The following is an 8,513-nucleotide window of genomic DNA, read 5'->3' on the forward strand; positions in this document are numbered from 1 at the left end:
TGTTTTACTCAGACTACTGAAAACCCGCATAGTGCGTAAGACTACTCCCATGCTACAGAACTCCCGTAAAGTGTTTACTACACTCAGGATGCAGAACTCCTGTAAACTGCCTCTCACTACTTCCAATGTACAGAAATCCTGTAAGCTGCTTCTCTTTTACTCAGACTACTGAAAACCCGCATAGTGCGTAAGACTACTCCCATGCTACAGAACTCCCGTAAAGTGTTTCCTATACTCAGGATGCAGAACTCCTGTAAACTGCCTCTCACTACTTCCAATGTACAGAAATCCTGTTACCTGCTTCTCTTTTACTCAGACTACTGAAAACCCGCATAGTGCGTAAGACTACTCCCATGCTACAGAACTCCCGTAAAGTGTTTCCTACACTCAGGATGCAGAACTCCTGTAAACTGCCTAAACTACTTCCAATGTATAGAAATCTTGTAAGCTGCTTCTCTTTTACTCAGACTACTGAAAACCCGCATAGTGCGTAAGAGTACTCCCATGCTACAGAACTCCCGTAAAGTGTTTCCTATACTCAGGATGCAGAACTCCTGTAAACTGCCTCTCACTACTTCCAATGTACAGAAATCCTGTAAGCTGCTTCTCTTTTACTCAGACTACTGAAAACCCGCATAGTGCGTAAGAGTACTCCCATGCTACAGAACTCCCGTAAAGTGTTTCCTGCACTCAGGATGCAGAACTCCTGTAAACTGCCTCTCACTACTTCCAAAGTACAGAAGTCCAGTTACCTGCTTCTCTTTTACTCAGCCTACTGAAAACCCGCATAGTGCGTAAGAGTACTCCCATGCTACAGAGCTCCCGTAAAGTGTTTCCTGCACTCAGGATGCAGAACTCCTGTAAACTGCCTCTCACTACTTCCAATGTACAGAAATCCTGTAAGCTTCGTCTGTTTTACTCAGCCTACTGAAAACCCGCATAGTGCGTAAGACTACTCCCATGCTACAGAACTCCCATAAAGTGTTTCCTATACTCAGGATGCAGAACTCCTGTAAACTGCCTCTCACTACTTCCAATGTACAGAAATCCTGTAAGCTGCTTCTCTTTTACTCAGAATACTGAAAACCCGCATAGCGCATAAGACTACTCCCGTGCTACAGAACTCCCGTAAAGTGTTTCCTACACTCAGGCTGCAGAACTCCTGTAAACTGCTTCGCTCTACATCCAGCTTACAGAAATCCTGTAAGCTGCATCTCCTACACACAGGCTACAGAAATCCCGCATATTGAGTATGGCTAGAGCCATGTTACAGAACTCCCTTAAACTGTCTCCTACACTCAGGATGCGGAACTCCAGTAAACTGCATCTCTCTACATCCAGCCAACAGATATCCTGTAAGCTGCTTCTCTTTTACTCAGACTACTGAAAACCCGCATAGTGCGTAAGAGTACTCCCATGCTACAGAACTCCCGTAAAGTGTTTCCTACACTCAGGATGCAGAACTCCTGTAAACTGCCTCTCACTACTTCCAATGTACAGAAATCCTGTAAGCTGCTTCTCTTTTACTCAGACTACTGAAAACCCGCATAGTGCGTAAGACTACTCCCATGCTACAGAACTCCCGTAAAGTGTTTCCTGCACTCAGGATGCAGAACTCCTGTAAACTGCCTCTCACTACTTCCAAAGTACAGAAGTCCAGTTACCTGCTGCTCTTTTACTCAGACTACTGAAAACCCACATAGTGCATCGGACTACTCCCATGCTACAGAACTCCCGTAAAGTGTTTCCTGCACTCAGGATGCCGAACTCCTGTAAACTGCCTCTCACTACTTCCAATGTACAGAAATCCTGTTACCTGCTTCTCTTTTACTCAGACTACTGAAAACCCGCATAGTGCGTAAGACTACTCCCATCCTACAGAACTCCCGTAAAGTGTTTCCTACACTCAGGATGCAGAACTCCTGTAAACTGCCTCTCACTACTTCCAATGTACAGAAATCCTGTTACCTGCTTCTCTTTTACTCAGACTACTGAAAACCCGCATAGTGGGTAAGACTACTCCCATGCTACAGAACTCCCGTAAAGTGTTTCCTACACTCAAGATGCAGAACTCCTGTAAACTGCCTCTCACTACTTCCAATGTACAGAAATCCTGTAAGCTGCGTCTGTTTTACTCAGCCTACTGAAAACCCGCATAGTGCGTCAGACTACTCCCATGCTACAGAACTCCCGTAAAGTGTTTCCTGCACTCAGGATGCAGAACTCCTGTAAACTGCCTCTCACTACTTCCAATGTACAGAAATCCTGTAAGCTTCGTCTGTTTTACTCAGCCTACTGAAAACCCGCATAGTTCGTAAGAGTACTCCCATGCTACAGAACTCCCATAAAGTGTTTCCTATACTCAGGATGCAGAACTCCTGTAAACTGACTCTCACTACTTCCAATGTACAGAAATCCTGTAAGCTGCTTCTCTTTTACTCAGAATACTGAAAACCCGCATAGCGCATAAGACTACTCCCGTGCTACAGAACTCCCGTAAAGTGTTTCCTACACTCAGGCTGCAGAACTCCTGTAAACTGCTTCGCTCTACATCCAGCTTACAGAAATCCTGTAAGCTGCATCTCCTACACACAGGCTACAAAAATCCCGCATAGTGAGTATGGCTAGAGCCATGTTACAGAACTCCATTAAACTGTCTCCTACACTCAGGATGCGGAACTCCAGTAAACTGCATCTCTCTACATCCAGCTAACAGAAATCCTGTAAGCTGCTTCTCTTTTACTCAGACTACTGAAAACCCGCATAGTGCCTAAGAGTACTCCCATGCTACAGAACTCCCGTAAAGTGTTTCCTACACTCAGGATGCAGAACTCCTGTAAACTGCCTCTCACTACTTCCAAAGTACAGAAGTCCAGTTACCTGCTTCTCTTTTACTCAGACTACTGAAAACCCGCATAGTGCGTAAGACTACTCCCATGCTACAGAACTCCCGTAAAGTGTTTCCTGCACTCAGGATGCAGAACTCCTGTAAACTGCCTAAACTACTTCCAATGTACAGAAATCCTGTAAGCTGCGTCTGTTTTACTCAGCGTACTGAAAACCCGCATAGTGCGTAAGAGTACTCCCATGCTACAGAACTCCCGTAAAGTGTTTCCTATACTCAGGATGCAGAACTCCTGTAAACTGCCTCTCACTACTTCCAATGTACAGAAATCCTGTTACCTGCTTCTCTTTTTTTTATTATTATTTTTTTTTATCTTTTATTTAATGAATATAAATTTCCAAAGTACGACTCATGGGTTACAATGGTTTTCCCCCCCATACCGTCCCTCCCACCCACCACCCTCCCCTTTCCTACTCCCTCTCCCCTTCCATTCACATCAAGATTCATTTTCGATTATCTTAATATACAGAAGATCAGCTTAGTATACCTTAAGTAAGGATTTCAACAGTTTGTTCCCACACAGAAACATAAAGTGAAAAATAATAGATGATTTTTTTTTAAATGATGATGAAATCACATCAGACCTATTGTCATGTTTAATCCCAGTGAGAGTCAAGTTGGGCATTGATAATTTCTTTTTTTTTTTTTTACAGAAGATCAGTTTAGTGTACATTAAGCAAAGATTTCAATCGTTTGCACCCCCATAGAAACACAAAGTGAAATATACTGTTTGAGTACTCGTTATAGCATTAAGCCTCAGTGTACAGCACATTAAGGACAGAGATCCTACATGAGGAGTAAGTGCACAGTGACTCCCGCTGTTGACCTTACAAATTGACACTCCTGTTTTTGGCATCCGTAATCTCCCTATGCACCAGTCATGAGTTTCCAAGGCTATGGAAGCCCCTTGAGTTCTCCGACTCTTATCTTGTTTAGACAAGGTCATAGTCAAAGTGGAGGTTCTCTTCTCCCTTCAGAGAAAGGCACCTCCCTCTTTGAAGACCTGTTCCTTCCACTGGGATCTCACTCACAGAGATCTTTTGCCAGAGTGTCTTGGCTTTCCATGCCTGAAATACTCTCATGGGCTTTTCAGCCAGATCCGAGTGCCTTTAGGGCTGATTCTGAGGCCAGAGTGCTATTTAGGACATCCGCCATTCTATGAGTCTGCTGAGTATCTCACTTCCCATGTTGGATCACTCTCCCCTTTATTTATTCTATCGGTTAGTGTTAGCAGATACTAGACTTGTTTATGTGCTCCCTTTGACTCTTAGTCCTTTCATTATGATCAATTGTGAACTGAAATTGATCACTTGGAATAGTGAGATGGCATTGGCACATGCCACCTTGATGGGATTGAATTGGAATCCCCTGGTATGTTTCCAACTCTACCAATTGGGGCAAGTCGGCCCGAGCATGCCCCAAATTATACATCTCTTCCCTCTCTTATTCCCACTTTTATGTTTAACAGGGATCACATTTCAGTTAATTTTCAACACTTAAGAATAACTGTGTGATAATTACAGAATTAAACCAGTCATATTAAGTAGAACAGACAAAAAAAAATACTATGAGGGATAATGTATTAAGTTGTCCATTAGCAGTCAGGGCTATGCTGATCAAGTCACCATTTCTCATAGTGTCCATTTCACTTCAGGAGGTTTCCTTTTTGGTGTTCAGTCAGTTGTCACCGATCAGGGAGAACATATGGTATTTGTCCCTTTGGGACTGGCTTACTTCACTCAGCATGATGTGTTCCAGATTCCTCCATTTTGTTGCAAATGACTGGATTTCGTTGTTTCTTACTGCGGTATAGTATTCTAAAGAATACATATCCCATAATTTCTTTATCCAGTCTACCATTGATGGGCATTTAGGTTGGTTCCAGGTCTTGGCTATTGTGAATTGTGCTGCAATAAACATTAGGGTGCAGACCGCTTTTTTCTTTATCAATTTAAACTCCTTTGGGTAAATTCCAAGCAGTGGGATGGCTGGGTCGAACGGTAGGGTTATATTCAGGTTTCTGAGGAATCTCCAGACTGATTTCCATAGTGGCTTGACCAGTTTGCATTCCCACCAACAGTGGGTTAGTGTCCCTTTTTCCCCACATCCTCGCCAGCATCTGTTGTTGGTAGATTTCTGTATGTGAGCCATTCTAACCGGGGTGAGGTGACACCTCATTGTGCTTTTGATTTGCATTTCCCTGATTGCTAGTGACCTTGAACATTTTTTCATCTGCCTGTTGGCCATTTGGATTTCCTCTTTTGAAAAATGTCTATTGAAGTCCTTGGCCCATCTCTTAAGTGGGTTGTTGGTTTTGTTTTTGTGGAGTTTCTTGATCTCTTTGTAGATTCTGGTTATTAACCCTTTATCTGTTGCATAGTTTGCAAATATTTTTTCCCATTCTGTTGGTTGTCTCTTCACTCTCCTGACTGTTTCTTTTGCAGTACAGAAACTTCTCAATTTGATGCAATCCCAATAGTTGATTTTGGCTTTGACTGTCTTTGCCTCCCGGGTCTTTTCCAGAAATTCTTTGCCTGTGCCAATATCTTGAAGGGTTTCTCCAATGTTCTCTAATAACTTCATGGTGTCAGGACGTAGATTTAGGTCTTTAATCCACGTTGAGTGGATTTTTGTGTAAGGTGTAAGGTAGGGGTCTTGCTTCATGCTTCTGCACGTGGAAATCCAGTTTTCCCAGCACCATTTATTGAATAGACTGTCCTTGCTCCAGGAATTAGTTTTAGATCCTTGATCAAATATAAGTTGGCTGTAGATGTTTGGATTGATTTCTGGTGTTTCAATTCTGTTCCATTGGTCTATCCATCTGTTTCTGTACCAGTACCATGCTGTTTTGATTACAACTGCCCTGTAGTATGTCCTGAAATCTGGTATTGTGATGCCTCCAGCTTTGTTTTTGTTGTACAAGATTGCTTTAGCTATTCGAGGTCTCTTGTGCCTCCATATGAATTTCAGCATCATTTTTTCTAGATCTGCGAAGAATGTCTTTGGTATCTTGATTGGGATTGCATTGAATCTATAAATTGCTTTTGGGAGAATGGACATTTTGATGATGTTGATTCTTCCAATCCATGAGCATGGAAGATTTTTCCATTTTTTGGTATCCTCTTCTATTTCTTTCTTTAAGGTTTTGTAATTTTCATCGTAGAGATCTTTAACGTCCTTGGTTAAGTTTATTCCAAGGTATTTGATTGTTTTTGTAGCTATTGTGCATGGGATTGATCTTAGCAGTTCTTTCTCAATCATGGCATTACTTGTGTATACAAAGGCTGTTGATTTTTGTGCATTGATTTTATATCCTGCCACTTTGCCAAACTCCTCTATGAGTTCCAATAGTCTCTTAGTAGAGTTCTTTGGATCCTCTAAGTACAGAATCATATCGTCTGCAAAGAGGGATAGTTTGACTTCTTCCTTCTTGATTTGTATTCCTTTGATTTCTTTTTCTTGTCTGATGGCTCTGGCTAAAACTTCCAGAACTATGTTAAATAGCAGTGGTGAGAGTGGGCATCCCTGCCTGGTGCCAGATTTCAGTGGAAATGCTTCCAACTTTTCCCCATTCAATAGGATGCTGGCTGTGGGTTTTTTATAAATTGCTTTGATTATATTGAGGAATGTTCCTTCTATACCCAATTTGCTTAGAGTTTTCATCATGAAAGGGTGTTGAATTTTATCAAATGCTTTCTCTGCATCAATTGAGATAATCATATGGTTTTTCTTCTGCAGTCTGTTAATGTGGTGAATCACATTGATTGATTTGCGAATGTTGAACCATCCCTGCATACCAGGGATGAATCCCACTTGGTCTGGGTGGATGATTTTCCTGATGTGTTGTTGTATTCTATTGGCCAGAATTTTATGGAGGATTTTTGCATCTATGTTCATCAGGGATATTGGTCTGTAATTTTCTTTCAGTGCTGCATCTTTCTCTGGCTTAGGGATTAAGGTGATGCTGGCTTCATAGAAAGAATTTGGGAGGATTCCCTCTTCTTCGATTGTTCTGAATAGTTTGAGAAGAAATGGGATTAGTTCTTCTTTAAATGTCTGGTAGAATTCAGCAGTGAATCCATCTGGTCCTGGGCTTTTCTTTGTTGGGAGGGCCTTTATTACTGTTTCAATTTCTGTTTCAGTTATGGGTCTATTTAGGTTTTAAATGTCTTCATGGTTCAATTTTGGTAGATCGCATGTGTCCAGGAATCTATCCATTTCTGATAGGTTTTCCTGTTTGCTGGCATACAGGTCCTTGTAGTAATTTCTGATGATTCTTTTTATTTCTGTGGTGTCTGTTGTTACGTTTCCTTTTTCATCTCTGATTTTATTGATTTGGGTCTTTTCTCTTCTTTTTTTAGTTAGTTGGGCCAATGGGGTGTCAATTTTGTTTATTTTTTCAAAAAACCAGCTTCTCGCTTGGCTGATTTTTTGTAATGTTTTTTTGGATTCAATCCTGTTAATTTCTTCTCGGGTTTTAATTATTTCTCTTCTCCTACTAGATTTGGGTTTGGTTTGCTGCAGTTTTTCTAGGTCCTTGAGGTGCGCTGAAAGCTCATTTATTTGGTACCTTTCCAATTTCTTAGTATAGGCACCTATTGCTATAAATTTGCCTCTCAATACTGCTTTTGCTGTATCCCATAAGTTTTGATATGTTGTGTTGTTGTCTTCATTTACTTCCAGAAAGTTTTTGATTTCTCTTTTGCTTTCTTGAATGACCCAGTGTTCATTCAGGAGCATGTTGTTCAGTCTCCATGTGTTTGCATACTGTCTGGGGTTTCCTGAGTTACCTGCTTCTCTTTTACTCAGACTACTGAAAACCCGCATAGTGCGTAAGACTACTCCCATGCTACAGAAATCCCGTAAAGTGTTTCCTACACTCAGGATGCAGAACTCCTGTAAACTGCCTCTCACTACTTCCAATGTACAGAAATCCTGTAAGCTGCTTCTATTTTACTCAGACTACTGAAAACCAGCATAGTGCGTAAGACTACTCCCATGCTACAGAACTCCCGTAAAGTGTTTCCTACACTCAGGATGCAGAACTCCTGTAAACTGCTTCGCTCTACATCCAGCTTACAGAAATCCTGTCAGCTGCATCTCCTACACACAGGCTACATAAATCCCGCATACTGAGTATGGCTAGAGCCATGTTACAGAACTCCCTTAAACTGTCTCCTACACTGAGGATGCAGAACTCCAGTAAACTGCCTCTCACTACTTGCAATGTACAGAAATCCTGTAAGCTGCTTCTCTTTTACTCAGACTACTGAAAACCCGCATAGTGCGTAAGACTACTCCCATGCTACAGAAATCTCGTAAAGTGTTTCCTACACTCAGAATGCAGAACTCCTGTAAACTGCCTCTCACTACTTCCAATGTACAGAAATCCTGTAAGCTGCTTCTCTTTTACTCAGACTACTGAAAACCCGCATAGTGCGTAAGACTACTCCCATGCTACAGAACTCCCGTAAAGTGTTTCCTACACTCAGGCTGCAGAACTCCTGTAAACTGCCTAAACTACTTCCAATGTACAGAAATCCTGTAAGCTGCGTCTGTTTTACTCAGCCTACTGAAAACCCGCATAGTGCGTAAGACTACTCCCATG

Source organism: Oryctolagus cuniculus, unplaced genomic scaffold, assembly GCF_964237555.1.
Source record: "Oryctolagus cuniculus unplaced genomic scaffold, mOryCun1.1 SCAFFOLD_42, whole genome shotgun sequence".
NCBI classification, from domain to species: Eukaryota; Metazoa; Chordata; class Mammalia; order Lagomorpha; family Leporidae; genus Oryctolagus; species Oryctolagus cuniculus.